Raw genomic sequence first — 15,678 nt, 5'->3', positions numbered from 1 at the left:
GCGTCTCTTTGGTCCTTCTTCACCAGGAATCTGAAGGGCAAGGTTCGGGGTTGCCTCTAAATACTAGATTTAAGGGCATTACAGGGGTCAGAGGGCAGTAGCCAATGGCTACTGTCCATGGGGGTGGCTGCACCCTTCCTGTGCCCACTCCCTTTGGGGGGGCACATACCTAACTCTATTGGCTATCACCCTCCAAAACAATATGGAGGATTCTGCCAGGAGGGGTTCACCTCAGCTCTGGGCACCGTAGGGGTGGTCCCAGCTTGGGTGGACACTCGTCCTGGTGTTTACTAATTTTCCTGTCAGACCTGCCGCCAAAAGTGGGGCCTGGTCTGGGGTGCGGGCATATTCCCTTAGCTGGAGTGCCCTGGGGCAGCAAAACAAAAGGCAGGAGCTTTTGAAGCTCACTGCCAAGTATTGCTGTTCCTGCAGGGGAGAGCTGTGAAGCACCTCCACCTAGAGCAGGCTTTGTCCCTGATCCCTGAGAGCACAAAGGCCCTCACCCCATGGGGTCAGAAACTTATCTGATGGTGGCAGGCTGGCATAGACCTGTCAGCCACACCCTAGAGAGTTGGGTGAGTTTCAGGGGGCATCTCTACGATGCCCTCTGTGTGCATTTTACAACAAATCTAACACTGGCATCAGTGTCGGTTTAAATTTGCTGAAAAGTTTGATACCAAACTTCCCAGCATTCAGTGAAGCCATCATGGAGCTAGGAAGTTCTTAATGACCAACTCCCAGCTCATGTACTCAATATGGCTACACTGCACTTACAGGGTCTAAGAATGGGCTTAGAGAGTGTAGGGGTGTATTGCTAATGCACCTATGCCCTCACCTGTTGTGTAGTGTACCCTGCCTTAGGGTTGTAAGGCCTGCTAGAGGGGTGACTTACCGATGCCACAGGCAGTGGTTTGTGTGCATGGCACCCAGGGAGTGATGCCATGTCAACTTTACTTTTTTCTCCCCACCAACACAAACCATCTGCAATGGCAGTGTGCATGTTTTTGGTGAGGGCTTCCTTAGGGTGGCATAATATACGCTGCAGCCCTTAGAGACCCTCTCTGGCCATAGGGCCCTTGGTAGCACTGGTACCTTTTACAAGAAACGTATCTGTGTGCAAGAGGTGTGCCAATTGTGAAAACAATGGTAAAGTTTTAGGGAAAGAACACAGATGCTGGGGCCTCGTTAGCATGATCCCATAGCAAACTCAGTCAAGTTAGCATCAAATATCAGGAAAAAAGTGTGTGGGGGAGGGGACTGTAGGGAGGGGGGTACTACAACAAGGGGCCATATTCCTACACATTGGACAAATAACTCAAAACACAGTAGATGTGAAAGAAAAGGTGTTTATTACAGAGTTCGTCATGAAAGCACTACTATTCTGCCACATGACACTTGGCGTAAGCGCATGTACGGTGCATGGTTGAAAATGTTCTCACCAACTTTTTCTAACTATTCCACAGGAAGGAATGCATGAAGAAGAAGAAAGTGGAATGCATATTGACTTTGCCATGCATCTAGTCGCTTTCAACATTATTGTAGGCTGCTACACATCTAAAAACAGGTAAAGAAGAATGGGGAAGTTAGAGTGCCAGGGAAATAGTGAGATGGTCAAAAACTGACCACGAGGGATCCCCAATTGTGGTCACCCAAAATGCAGATCAGACTAGCCAGGCATGCATTTAGCTAGATAAAAGACTACCAAATTCAGGCATCATTCATTAAAGACCCCTGACACCTACTACCTAAATTGATAATGGTGGTGGGCTTGAATGGGGTGAAAATGTTCTCCAAGCTTGCCCTTCAGCAACTGGAGTTCCAGCACCACTCCTGAAACATAATCACCTTCACTTTCTTCACTCACATTTGACTATGCAGGTATGTATGATTGATTTGTGGGTTCTCATTAGCAGCTACTGTCTTAAAAAATGACATTCATAAAATACTGGTTAACCTACTGGGTTCACATATGGTGACACAGAGGGGGACCTGGTACCTGAAGCGTTTACTCCTAAAGCCACTCAAAAAAACTTCTGGGGCTTTCACCATTTTCATATATGGCTATGTGGTCATCATTTCACAATAGCTGTGTACGTCAAGAGCCAATGTGGCTAATTCAAGGGCCTTTTTCATATCCACTTGTGCATTGAAAAATGAGTCCTGCAGGTTCTAGCCTACAATCTGCCATTGTTTATTAACCTAGACTCAGAAGACCTTACCAATTTCCACTACAAATACCCTCATCAAGCTGAAGAAGTTGAATGCATGGAACAGCATGTAAGGGCCATTGTGTAGGGGCTCATCCCTATAGTCATGATGCTAGAGGACATCATGGCAGGATGTCAGTGAAATTCCTTCAAGCTCTTATTCAGGCACATTAATTTGCAGATGAAAGAAGCTATCTGAGGAACATTCAAAGAGAACCCCATAGGGCACTGGTGGATTCTTCCATCTCCAAAAAGAGGAGGATATACCTGAGAGTGTCCCCGTGGAGCAAACATTAAGTAGCCTCTTGTTTAAGGTGCCATTCCTCAGGGCAAACTGCGAAACTGGTGCTGACATGGTTAAATGGTCTAAGAAGGATGTTATGGAAAAATATAAGCATTGTATTTTGCAGGACCTACTGTCTGAAGATTGAGCAGTGCTTCCCACATTAAAGAAGCAGTTGGTCACTCAAGCTATTTCCGAAGAAATGAAGACAGACAATAGAATTCTGTATTTAGGACCATTGTTTTCAGCTGCAGTTTGACTACTTAGACATTCAGATTTGAAGAAATACCTGAAGTAGTCAATGACATGGTCAAAGCCTTTCGTGCAGTCTCTGATAGGTAACAAGGATCTCAGTCTAGCAAGATATCCTTGAACTGACACTCTACCTGGGCAAGGAAAATCAGTCGAAATAACCCTCATCTAAATAGTTCATGACTATTTTCGCTAATTTTCCAAACCTCAGTCTGCTATGCAAGGGATGCGGGTCCTGGTCAACGAAAGCAAACAATAGCTCCCCATATATATATATATATATATATATATATGTGTGTGTGTGTATATATATATATATATATATATATATATATATATATATATGTGTGTGTGTGTGTGTATATATATATATATATATATATATATATGTATATCCCTGCATGTCAGGGCCATTTCAAACTCCCGCTTGGATGTGTTTTTCAGAAAAAAATAAATGCTGAGCAGATCAAACACTCACTCTTCATCCGTGTGTGCTTTCGGTATATTCACTGCACCGGCATATACTGAGAGGACACTGTGAATCCTGAAAGGCAGGCCGGAATCCAGATATATATGGCAAGCAATTGTCCACGAGCAGAGCTGATGCCAGACACCCTGTTAGCACCATCAAACAATAAATGAATAAATGAGGCTCTTAGCGTATGAATAGACCAGAGGGCACCACAGTAATTACACAGTTTTACATTTCATTTCTAGTAGTAGTCTTCTGGTTTGCCTTGTGCTGGGACACTGGAAAGCAGGGTGACATAACAGGCAGCACAAATAGAAGGATTCAGACCGGATTTCTATTCTCCACTTCCCACCAGAGTGAGAAGTGGAAACTATTTGTATCAACTCGGTTGCCAAGCATGGGGGGTGTAGAGGTGTGAGTCTGCATTGGTCCTACCTAAAAGTGCTTCATATATTTACCTCCTGTATGAACGTAACATGGCCCAGATGGGCTTCCGTTTTAGAAGATGTGCTCACAGTGGTCTATGTTGATCAGTGAGTGCAGCACGGCTCGATGAATGAGAGGCAGCACAGATATCGTTTTGTGTCACTGCATGACTCCACGGGGAAGCCAGTCCATTTGTCTTAACATTAGCTCTTTTCTTTGGGAAGAGCACGTTTTGCGGTTTCTTTCCACTACTGTTAAAGATAAATGTTCCCGTTAGTGACAGACTAAGGGGGTCATTATGAACCCCGGTGGTTCAGCCCGCCATGCTGGCAGCGGGTGAAAAGCCCGCCACCGGCATGGCAGGCTGAACGCCATATAATGAACACATGGACCGCCAGGCTGCCTCCGACAGGCAGTCTGATGGTGGAAGGAATCATTATCCGACAGGGCAGCGGTGCTGCCCTTCGGATAATGATCCCTACTGCCCCCAGCCTTTCCCTGGCGGGTTCCCCTGCCAGTGAAAGACTGGCGGAAGGGATGCTGTGGGGCCCCCCTGTGCAGTGTCCCATTGCGCAGGTCACTGCCCGATTTTCCATGTGGAGCCGCCGGCAATGTCCCGGCCAGGCATTCTGCTGGGCCGGTGGGCGGAAACAATGTTCCCATCCGCCGGCCCAGCAAAATGTTCATAATGCAGCCGGTAGGGTCCCAGGGGGGCTGGCGGTCAGTAGAATGACTGCTGGCCTGAAAGTTCATAATGAGGGCCTAAGTTATATGTATAGCGGAAGATTAGTCAAAGGATGGTGGCACTGGAACGCCGCTACGGTAGGTAGAGTGGCGAATTAGTTAGACCCTTTTACTTGAAGATTTGAAGGTTGGGTTCCGCCAGCCAGGCTTATAGCACCTTTGTCATTATACCTGCCAAAAGAAGTTTGAATATAGGTCATAGCTTCAAATCTCTCTGTGAATGACTTAGATTTTCACCTTTTCAATAGCAACAAATCCTATTGGGATGTAAACAGCAGTAGAACCTGCTAATCATAGCATTACATAAGGATACGACAACAGTGCCTATTTCATATAGTTTTTTCCGTAAAACGCTGCATGCTGCTGGAAGTGTTCTCAGATCTTTGTAGGCATGGGGTGACAGGATGAAAGGGCAGCAACTGTGTTTGGGAGTGGCATTCGTTCAGGTCTTCAAGTAGGATGGGGATGTTGAATAGAAGGAAGGCGTTATGGGCAAATAAGATGAAGGAATAAATCAGCTGGTCAGACGTTTTAGGTAGAAATGCGTGGTATTCAGTGCATACTTTGTGCAGGTGGTCAGGGCACACACTCATTTTTGGGGCTTAGAACTTATTTTTCATCATAAGACTTTTGGCAAAGGGCTCTGTAAGATAAGCTGTTTTTTAACAACTGGGCACTGATAGCGTTCTGAGCGAGACACACTTGATATCATTATATAAGGGAACACTAGATGGTAGTCCTTCAATACCTGTTTTTTTTGCAAATACCGGTTTGGGGGGAAATTGGAGGTTGTGCCTGGATTGGTAAAGTCAATATGCAATATTACCACCCCCGAAATTTCCAGGCTAACCAGGTTACCCGTGGCACTTGGTACGGAAGTAACAATTTCCAACGTGACACCCAATTTCATAGGGGATAGTTGATAATTCGGCCACGTAGCATCACCGAGCCTAGCTGTACCCGAACTTCAAGGTGTGAAATGACTGCATAGGGATAAGTTACGCGCTTGTAATAAGGGTTTAAGAGAAAGAACACTGTGGAACATTAAAGAGCAGGCCAAGCATAACAGCGGCGGATGCTAACTGAACTGCACCTAAAAGAAGTGACAATTTATCTTCCTCGTTGCAGCGTTCAGAGTTGCCAGAAGGTGGCGCTCTATAGTGTAATTTATGCACGGAAGAAGCTGGGTAGGATATATGGGCAGCGGGAGTGACATCACTCACCTTTTGATCCTCCAACGACAAACCAGGGGTGACCCTATATTCCACACTTAGCTCAGCAAGCACCTTTCTTTGCTGCTGAGGAGGGGGCAAGAGGGGGAACCTACAGAATGTAAACAGGACTCAGCTCTGTTCATTTTCTGTTCGTACTGGTCCCTTCATGACCCCTAGGACCTGGCATAACAAGTACACAGTCAGGAGGTACCAAAGTGCAATGCTGAGATAGGCGCGGGGGCACATGGGCTGTACCTCATCCCTCACTGGACACACCCCAGCTAGCACAAAGCCTCCAGAATTGGACCCTTCTTTCCAGATTCATCACGAATATTTAAAGCTGGATTTACCGATATTTTATGCTATTGCATATTATTTCTATTAACATTTTAAGCTGGAATTATAGAGTGATTTCTGGCTCCTGAATTTTTGATCGCTTTTGCACTTGCTGGGACACCATTAAACTTGATTTACGTTAATAGTGCGGTAGGAAGATATTAACAATGAAATTTCCAGAACCACTTAGCATCACATAATTGGAGTTAAACGACAAAAAAATGAAGTGGCTAGTTACAGGGGGGGAATGAAAGAGCACGGGGAGCTTAAAATGAGAAAGAAAAGGTGAGACAGGAGAGAGAAAAGCGATGTATTTATGCGGCTGGTTTACAGTGGAGAATCCAAAGACACTCCAACACAGCTGGTAAACTCCTGACCTTGGTTCAATTACAATATTTCTCTTTAGTGGAATGCATGGGTGATGAATACAGGGATTTTAGTGTCTGTAAACCCCTGAACCCAACCTAGGAGAAATCTGCAGCCCCTCGAGTCTGTATTATAGGGCACACATCCTTTGCACCTCCTGCAGAATACACCGGGTGGAGTAACAAGAGCCTCTGTTGGCACCGAGACCTCTGCCAATGAATAAGCAATGGCTATAGTCAATACACATTGATTTACAAGTAGGGACCGAGTAAGGATTCACATGTATACTGAAGGTGAATGAAAACATCAATACATATGCACTTATTTCACTCTATGAGATGTGATCTTTACATGCAGTTTGCAGACTGCAATAAACGTATTCGCTCTAAAAGACATAATACATGTAAGTAACCTAACAAATCACTGCACTTTACAAAAACTATAATACATTAGAAGCTAACATAACATATTCACATTTCCATCCAGTGCTTAATTTGTAAATAAAAAGGTGCCGGTGCTCAAAGCTCTCCTCTTAAACACGCGCTGCTGCAATTATGGAAGAGCGCCCCCCCAACATGGGGGGAGCGCGACTCCTTAGGGGTCGGTGACGCCGGGGCCTAACCCTCGCACCAGTTGTGCGCAGGCTGGCCGAGGCTTCCGCTCTCACGCCTCGCGAGACGTGGGAGCGGAAATTCCTCTTTGGAGGAACGTTGGGGCGACGTGCGGGCCGAACCGGTCTGGGCCGCCGCAAGCCAGTGGGGGGCTTAAAAGCACCCCCACTGAAGGCTCGGCCTTCTTCTTGTTGGCGCGGCGGCCCGGATGTTCGGGCATCATCTTCTTGGGAGCAGATTTCGAGAGCGGCAGGTCGCGGGCCCAATTTGAGGACGTTTGGTCACTTCTTGGAGCGAGCCGATTCCTTCGAGCGTGCTGATCACTTCGCAGCAGAACAGGCGGCAGGTCGCGGGCCCAATTTACAGACGTTCGGGCATCATCGTGGGTGTTCACCAGGCGCGCAGAGAGACCGGTTTTGAGGGAAGTGCAAGAAGGAGCAGGCGGCAGATCCCGGGGCCCATTTTGCGGGAAAAAGAGGTGAGTGAGCGCACAGTGATGGGGCTCCGTGTTTAGGAGTGGTGTTGGCTGTGCGCGCGCTCACCTGTTAGGGGTTCCCCCTAGAAACTGGCAGTATAGCAAAAGCAGGAATTCACGTTCGGGGGTGCCGAAAAAACGCGATTTGCAGCGCGTAAAACGAGTGTGGGGTGTTTGAGCCCCAGTGGTGCAGCTTATTAGGCGTGAGTGCATATCTTTTGGGTAGCATTGCAATTTACCTACGGAGCAGCGCGTTCGTGTTGATCCCTTTACACTAATTTATTATTAGTTATATATGCTGTGCAAATTGAATGTTATTAACATCAAAGCCTTCGCCATTGGGTTTGGAAAGTGTATGCAGCACGTTTGTTCATTTTGCTGGTGTTGATTAACACAATTTATTTTCAGGTTTATTTACCCGGTCCTCTGCTCAGTTCGCTATGCTACTGTTGATCAGGCGCTGGAGAAGCTGAGGGTTCTGGGGCGCGGTTCACTGCTAGCAAAAACAGATATTGAGGCATCCTTCCGGCTCTTGCCAGTCCACCCTGAAGATTACCATCTCCTGGGATTTCAGTTTAATGGGGGCTATTTTTATGACAAGTGTATGCCCATGGGGTGTAGTGTGTCCTGCAGTTATTTTGAGCAGTTCAGTTCAGCATTACAATGGATATTCACCAGGCGTACCAATCATGATAACGTGATCCATTACCTGGATGATTTTCTAGTCCTAGGTCCCGCTAGGTCTAAAAAATGCCTTTGGGCCTTACAGTCACTAACTACCATGTTCAAGGAATTTGGGGTCCCAATTGCGCAGGAAAAAACTGAGGGCCCCTCCACTTGCATCACTTTTCTGGGCATCGAAATTGACTCGGAGGCCGGTGAGTGCCGCCTTCCTTTAGATAAGCTCCAGGCGTTTAAAGGGTCCATCCGTACCGTCCTGTCCCATACTAAAGTCACACTTCACCAACTGCAGGTGCTGGTAGGACAATTGAACTTCGCCCTGAGAATCATCCCCATGGCCCGCCCCTTTTCCAGATCCATAGCTAGGTCCATGGCTGGATTAACAGAGAAGCACCACCACACCAGACTGTCAGCTGAAGTGAAGGAGGATCTTAGAGTATGGGATGCTTTCCTGCAGGACTTCAATGGGGCGGTAATTTGGCCTCACCAGACAGTAGATAGCCCCGCCTTCGGTCTATTCACAGACGCTGCAGGCAGCGTGGGGTTCGGGGCTATCCTGGGGTCCGCCTGGCAGATTGGCCAAGTGATTGGGTTAGCCTAGGACTCACCAAAAATATTGCATTCTTGCAACTATTTCCCATCATCGTCGCTGTATCAGTTTGGGGCGACATATTAAGAGACAAATCTGTAGTATTCTGGTCAGACAACATGGCTGTCGTAGAGAGTATTAATAGACAGAAAGCTAGTTGCAGATGGGTACTGAGATTGCTGAAACATTTGGTGCTGCGGTGTTTGAAGCTCAACGTCACATTCCGAGCAAAGCATGTTCCAGGGGTGAATAACAATGCAGCTGATGCCTTGTCTCGATCATTAATGCAGGATTTTCAGAGGTTCCACCCACAGGCGGCGATGAGGATGACGGAGTTCCCAACATCACTGTGGAGGATTGGTGTCCCGCATTAAATGCCTTAGTAGTGTCATCATTGGCAAAACGCACTAGGGGGGCATATGAAAGGGCTTTCTTGCATTATAGACGGTTCTTGACATCGGTGAACATTCCAGATTGGTTTTCATCAGAAGCAATCTGTGCCTTTTTGCAGCATTTAAAGACCCAGGGTAAACCAGTATCTTGCGCGAAAGCCAACTTGTCAGCCACACGCTTTTTTGCCAAAATAAGAGGGCAAGATTCTAGGCTCTATGCCTTTGTTATTAAGCAGGCGCTAGTGGGGTGGTCTAGAGCAGATGGTCCCAGAACAGACGCCAGGCGACCCATAACCCCGCAATTATTGAAAAAATTGGTGAGCTCAGTCACCCTAGTTACTTTCTCACAGTTTGAGGCTAACTTATTCACAGCGGCATTCACTGTGGCTTTTTACGGGGCCTTTCGCATAGGGGAATTGATAGGTGCCTCCAAGAATGACCACGCAGGGGGCCTTCAGTTGCGCGATGTAACAGTCGATAGTAACTCTACCACTATACATCTGCGTAAATCAAAAACTGATCAGTTAGGTAAAGGAGCGAGGATTGTACTACGGGCAGCGCATGGGTCAACAATCTGCCCTGTAGCCAATCTAGCTGCTTACTTGAAGGTACGCCCCATTGAGAACTCCACTGCCCTATTCATACATGCTAATGGGGCCTGCTTGTCACGTTACCAATTTGCAGAGGTGTTAAAGATCACACTACTGACAGCAGGCGTAGACCCGGGAGGGTACTCCCCCCATTCATTCAGGATTGGCGCGGCCACCTTGGCAGCGGGGGCAGGCATGGCCATCTCAGAGGTGAAAGCCATTGGAAGATGGTCTTCCAGTTGCTATAAACGTTACGTTAGGCCAGAATTGGTATAAGAAGTGATTATTTGTCATGTCTGCGCAGTTATTCCTTTTTCTCACGCAATTTTCCTTTATTTCAGTAGATGGCTCCTCGTGTGGTGTGGGTATTGGGGCATTCATTCGTTCGTCGGGCGGCATACCGGTTGCAGCAGCTCCGTAAACCGAATCCGGCGGCAAGCTTAGATGTGGCTTTCAGGTGGTGCGGGGTTGGCGGCTCAGGAATTAGACAGCTGCAACAGTTGGTGGACCTGGCTCGTGGATGTGCAGGGCTCCATTCCCCGGACCTCATCATCATTCACCTCGGGGGCAACGATCTGGTGCGCTTAGGTCAAAAGGCACTCAGGGAGGCCATATTTCTGGAAATTACGCAGCTTGCTAAACAATTCCCACATGCATCCATTGCTTGGTCCCACATGGTGCCACGGAAAAAATGGGGTCCAGGAATTAAGCCAAGGACAATCAATGTGTCCGTTAGGAGACTCAATACAGAGATGTCGAAACTCTGCCCTGGTCCAGGCCGTTTGTGGAACATTCCTCATAGACAATTAAAAGGACCGGAAATGTTTCACAGGGACCTGGTTCATTTGTCTGATCTTGGTACTGACCAATTCATAGCCGATATGTGGTTCTTTGCTAGGTGCCTCTTCTCTGGTGGGGAGGGCGAAGGACCTTTGGGGCCCTGGTCGCCCTCGTGGCGGAAGAAGAGAGACTAAAGTAACCTGAAGCAACAGAGGGGACCCAAAGGGTGGGGCCCCGGTATAACAACAGAGATAGGATCCTGAAGTCCTGGGCTCAACCTGCAGATGGACACACCAGATTGGGGGTAGGGAGCCCAGATTACTGGGGTGGTCACGGGGCTCATGCCCTGGGCCGCCCCGGTACACCCCTTGGCTGATTGGTGTTTGGAGAGGGGGCGGAACCCTGAGTATGGGGGCAAGGAACAGAGGAAGCAGGGGTAACGTCCCCCCTAGGGATACAGGTGACGACTAGTCCCTGTGTGGTCTAAAGGAGGTTCAGGACAGGAAGGGATCCTGTCAAAAATTGTATGGTTACAAAAATGTAAAATAGATATGTATCTGTGTAGATTTAGGATGTGCAGTGTAAACGATTAATAGAGTAATTTGCATAAGATGTTTTGCATGATTTTAAAGTTGATTAATGATATTCTGATCTTAAACAAAAGTATTTAAATAAATACTTCTTCCAACAAATTAATTGTCTTGTCGGTGGTGTATGACCTGTGTTGGGGAAAGGGCCTGCTGGCGCCTTCCGAGTCCTATGGAAGAGCGCCCCCCCAACATGGGGGGAGCGCGACCCCTTAGGGGTCGGGGACGCCGGGGCCTAACCCTCGCACCAGTTGTGCGCAGGCTGGCCGAGGCTTCTGCTCTCATGCCTCGCGAGACGTGGGAGCGGAAATTCCTCTTTGGAGGAACGTTGGGGCGACGTGCGGGCCGAACCGGTCTGGGCCTCCGCAAGCCAGTGGGGGGCTTAAAAGCACCCCCACTGAAGGCTCGGCCTTCTTCTTGTGGGCGCGGCGGCCCGGACGTTCGGGCATCATCTTGACCCACCCACCCTCTCCTTAGATTAGGCGGAAGAAGAGATACTAAAGTAACCTGAAGCAACAGAGGGGACCCCAAGGGTGGGGCCCCGGTATAACAACAGAGATAGGATCCTGAAGTCCTGGGCTCAACCTGCGGATGGACACACCAGATTGGGGGTAGGGAGCCCAGATTACTGGGGTGGTCACGGGGCTCATGCCCTGGGCCGCCCCGGTACACCCCTTGGCTGATTGGTGTTTGGAGAGGGGGCGGAACCCTGAGCATGGGGGCAAGGAACAGAGGAAGCAGGGGTACCGCCCCCCCAAAGGGATACAGGTGACGACCAGTCCCTGTGTGGTCCAAAGGAGGTTCAGGACAGGAAGGGATCCTGTCAAAAATTGTATGGTTACAAAAATGTAAAATATATATGTATCTGTGTAGATTTAGGATGTGCAGTGTAAACGATTAATAGAGTAATTTGCATAAGATGTTTTGCATGATTTTAAAGTTGATTAATGATATTTTGATCTTAAACAAAAGTATTTAAATAAATACTTCTTCCAACGAATTAATTGTCTTGTCGGTGGTGTATGACCTGTGTTGGGGAAAGGGCCTGCTGGCGCCTTCCGAGTCCTAAAAGTGTGAGCACATAATACTGAGGCAGCGTAATCCTGAAGCCACCTCGAGCCTCTTCAGTCCATTTATAGCCACTCCCTGCCCCTTCAGCTCACTCTTGCAGCTTCCTGCGTTTCCCCTTCCTGACGCTTTTTCGTTTTTCTCTTCCTCTGTCTTTCTCACGTGTCTTTTGCTCGCAGCAAATGCTTGAGACAGAAAACTAAGCGCCGGCCCTCAAAAATAAGTGCTGGTGCTCAGCACCGGAAACAACAAGCACAAATTAAGCACTGTTTCCATCAATTTGGAAAATAGTGTCCTCCCGATTGGAGCTCCTCGCAATTTAGCTAGACTAAGTATCAGTAATCAGCCCAAGATGGAAGTATGGACATGCTAGTACTGATTCATACTGTTATACAAGTTGGGTAGCAAGAACATTCTCACACTTGAACACAGTTGGTGTAGTTTGTTATTCTTGGATATTTCTCGGAAGTAAGTGTAGCTTGTACCATATCCATGGACATCTATTCTAAGGGTGGGTGAAAAATTCTGCTCTGCCGGTGGAGTTCACAGGGTTTTGTCCACTCCCAGTTCCACTTGAGAGTGTAGAGTTCCAGCAAAACTCCACCAACCGCTGTGGGAGGCAGCTTTTTTCTTGCGCATGGCCTGCCAATGTTAAGTTGGTGAGCAAGAATTTGCATCTCCTAGCGCAATTTTCAGGCGTTAAAATGCCTCCTGGTGAGATGTCTCAACAAGGGAGGTTGCAGCTCTCGACTTTGAGTTGAGAAAGCTGTTGCTCAGGTAGAAAATCTACTTAAGCGGCATAAAGCAGCTGCTCCCTCTGGCATGCTACGTGGTATCGTTCGTGCTGATTTCACAGCATTGAACAAGTTCCTGGTACTAACAATCAGCGCAACATGCCCAAATTCCACTTGTTTCCAGAACGCCCCAGAATCTTGTAGAGTTTTTATGGAACTGTGGAATTCCATGTGTGAAACTCAACGAGTTCCGCCCACCCCTCATCTAGTCACTCTGCCTTTTTTACCTACATAGAAGGCCCACTTCAGACTTCAGGGTTACTACTGCACAGCATGGGTGCTGACTGCTATTGGAAGGAAAGAATGAAGTTTCTCTAAGTTCCCTAGAGGGTTGGGAAAAGCAAATAGGATTTTATGGCCCCAAAGGAGCTCTGGTGAAGGCACTCCTGTCGCACCATGATAGATTGTTTTCACTCTAAAGACTTATAGCAGTATTCATCTCAAACACTGCTGTCACTCTGGTAGAATGAGGGCCCAAACCCTCTGGTGGTTGCTTTTTAGCCAATGCAGAGTACAGTTTAATGCAGAGAACAACCAATCTAGAGATGGTTCTCTTCTGTACTGCCCGACCTTTCTTCGCACCCACATTCCCAACAGTTGATCATCCACATGGAACTCTTTGGTATGATCAAGGTAGAACGCTAATGCTCTTTTTGGGTCCAGACAGAGAAGTCTCTCCTTTTCCTTAGAAGAATGAGGGGGTGCGTAAAAAGTAGGCAAGGTGATGGATTGGCCTACATAAAAGGGCATGACCATATTAGGTAAAAAGGAAGTCCTGGTGCGGAGCACCGCATTGTCAGGATACATGGAAAGGTAGGGCGACTTAGATGACAACGCCTGCCGCTCACTCATCCTACAGGCAGATGTGATGGCCACAATGAAGGCTATTTTTAACGTCAGAAACCTGAGACTCCAGTTATGAAGCGGCTCGGGAGTGGGAGTGTACATTAGGAAAGTAAGACCAGATTCAAATCCCTTTGGGGCCCTTATGAATGGTTCTTGGAGAAACATATTGTTGTAGTTTGGACTCCTGCTCTAGGCAAGTCTGCTGGTTAAAGGATGACAGTACTTTTGCTTGTAGGCGACTATGCCTATCCTACAACAAGTCGCAACTGTTGTCCCAACCTTACTGGCTCACTAGCAGCACCTCACCAGAAACACAATAGTAAAAGGTGATTTGTGGCAGCCTTTACGCATGGACTCGAGAATAACACATCTCAGGGAGTGTCGTGGTTAAACGAAGATTACCCTTTTCTTACAGATATATCATGTCTCATACAAACACAGGCAATAACAAGGATGCAGTAAAGTTTCAATAGTTTTTATTTAACATAACTGCAATTTGTGTTAAGTTGCATGGGCTGCAATGATTAGGATAATGAATAATGCAAGGAACAGAATTGTGAAACGAGAGTCATTATTACAAAGACCCCCACCATCTTGCAATGCATAGAAAAGACATACCAGATGTAATATGCCCTAATACCCTAATGTGAGAGGCCTAACCTCCTACCTAAAGGAGAGCTGGGTTTGCTAAACCTAATCTGCCAATGCCATGTCCATGAGAGGAGCCCCCAACCCTCGTTACCTTGGAATGAGGTCTCTATCTCAGACTCCGCAGGGACACGAAGACTGGGTCAGCGTCAAGACGGCGTGCAGCATCGATATCAGCGATGGTGGCGATGCCCTCTGGTCAGAATCCCTCTGATTATCTGTCTAAAGTGCGATGTATTTATACAGATCCACAAGGACCCCTGACGTAGGTGTGTTCCCAAACAATAGATAACAGACATGCTTGGGACGGCAAGTATAGAGAGGGAAAATCCCTAAATGTGAACACTTACTGTTTGTTTGTCTTTGTTGCTTGATCTTGACACCTTAGCGCGGTGACACTGATAATGCAAAGCATAACAAGTGGCCTAACTATTAACAAGGCAGCCATCTTAGAAGAATTAAATAATTAAATGGGCTACAACAGAGCAAGCTAAGTAGGTTAAAAGTCACTAGGTGACGGGGGCACGAGTCTGCAAGCCAGGGGCTAAGCTAACTCCTGTTATCCCATGAAAACAAGCTAAGATTCACTACAATGTGGGTAAAACCCTTAAGGAATCTACTAACAATAGGAGATTTAAACAAAGAGGGTTGGTCGGGTAATCTCAGAAAGGCAGAGATAGCAGACAAATAACCTTTTAGGGTGCCCAAAGCAGAGCCCTACTGGGTCAAAGAAAGTATAAACAAAATACCTCAGAAAGAGGGGCAGAGACAGGGTCAACAAATACATCTTTGTACCATGCCATAAGTTACGTCCATTGACAGGCTCATACCGTTTTGGAGGTGGGCCACCCGGTTGCCGGGTAACGTCACAGACTTTGGGTGGAAAGTAAAAAGCTGTCAACTACCGCTGCTCAATCTCCATGCAAAAAGGCGGAGATGGACAAATTCGGTGGAGAACCCTTTCCTGCTGCTGGGACAGAAGACCCTCCCGAATTGGCAGTCTGATCTGGGATCGATGGCCGTGCTATACAGCTCGGGATCCCAGACATTTCGTGCCCATTCCGGTGCCACAAGGATCACTTGGGCCCAACCAGACAATTTCTTTACCAACTTTCTTTCAAAATCCATCTACTCCTGCAGAGAGAACACTATACTCTCTAGATGTGAAGAGGGTTTTGAAATTTTACTTAGACAAAATGAAGGCCCCCATTATGACATTGGCAGTAAATCCCACTTACCGCCATGCTGACTGCTGCCAACATACCACTGCCGCCATGGATATCCGTTCAACATATTATGACACACACCAATTCGTCA

The sequence above is a fragment of the Pleurodeles waltl genome, chromosome 12 (assembly GCF_031143425.1).
Source record: "Pleurodeles waltl isolate 20211129_DDA chromosome 12, aPleWal1.hap1.20221129, whole genome shotgun sequence".
Taxonomy (NCBI): Eukaryota; Metazoa; Chordata; class Amphibia; order Caudata; family Salamandridae; genus Pleurodeles; species Pleurodeles waltl.
The sequence above is the reverse complement of the archived record's forward strand: the minus strand, read 5'-3'. Positions refer to the sequence as shown.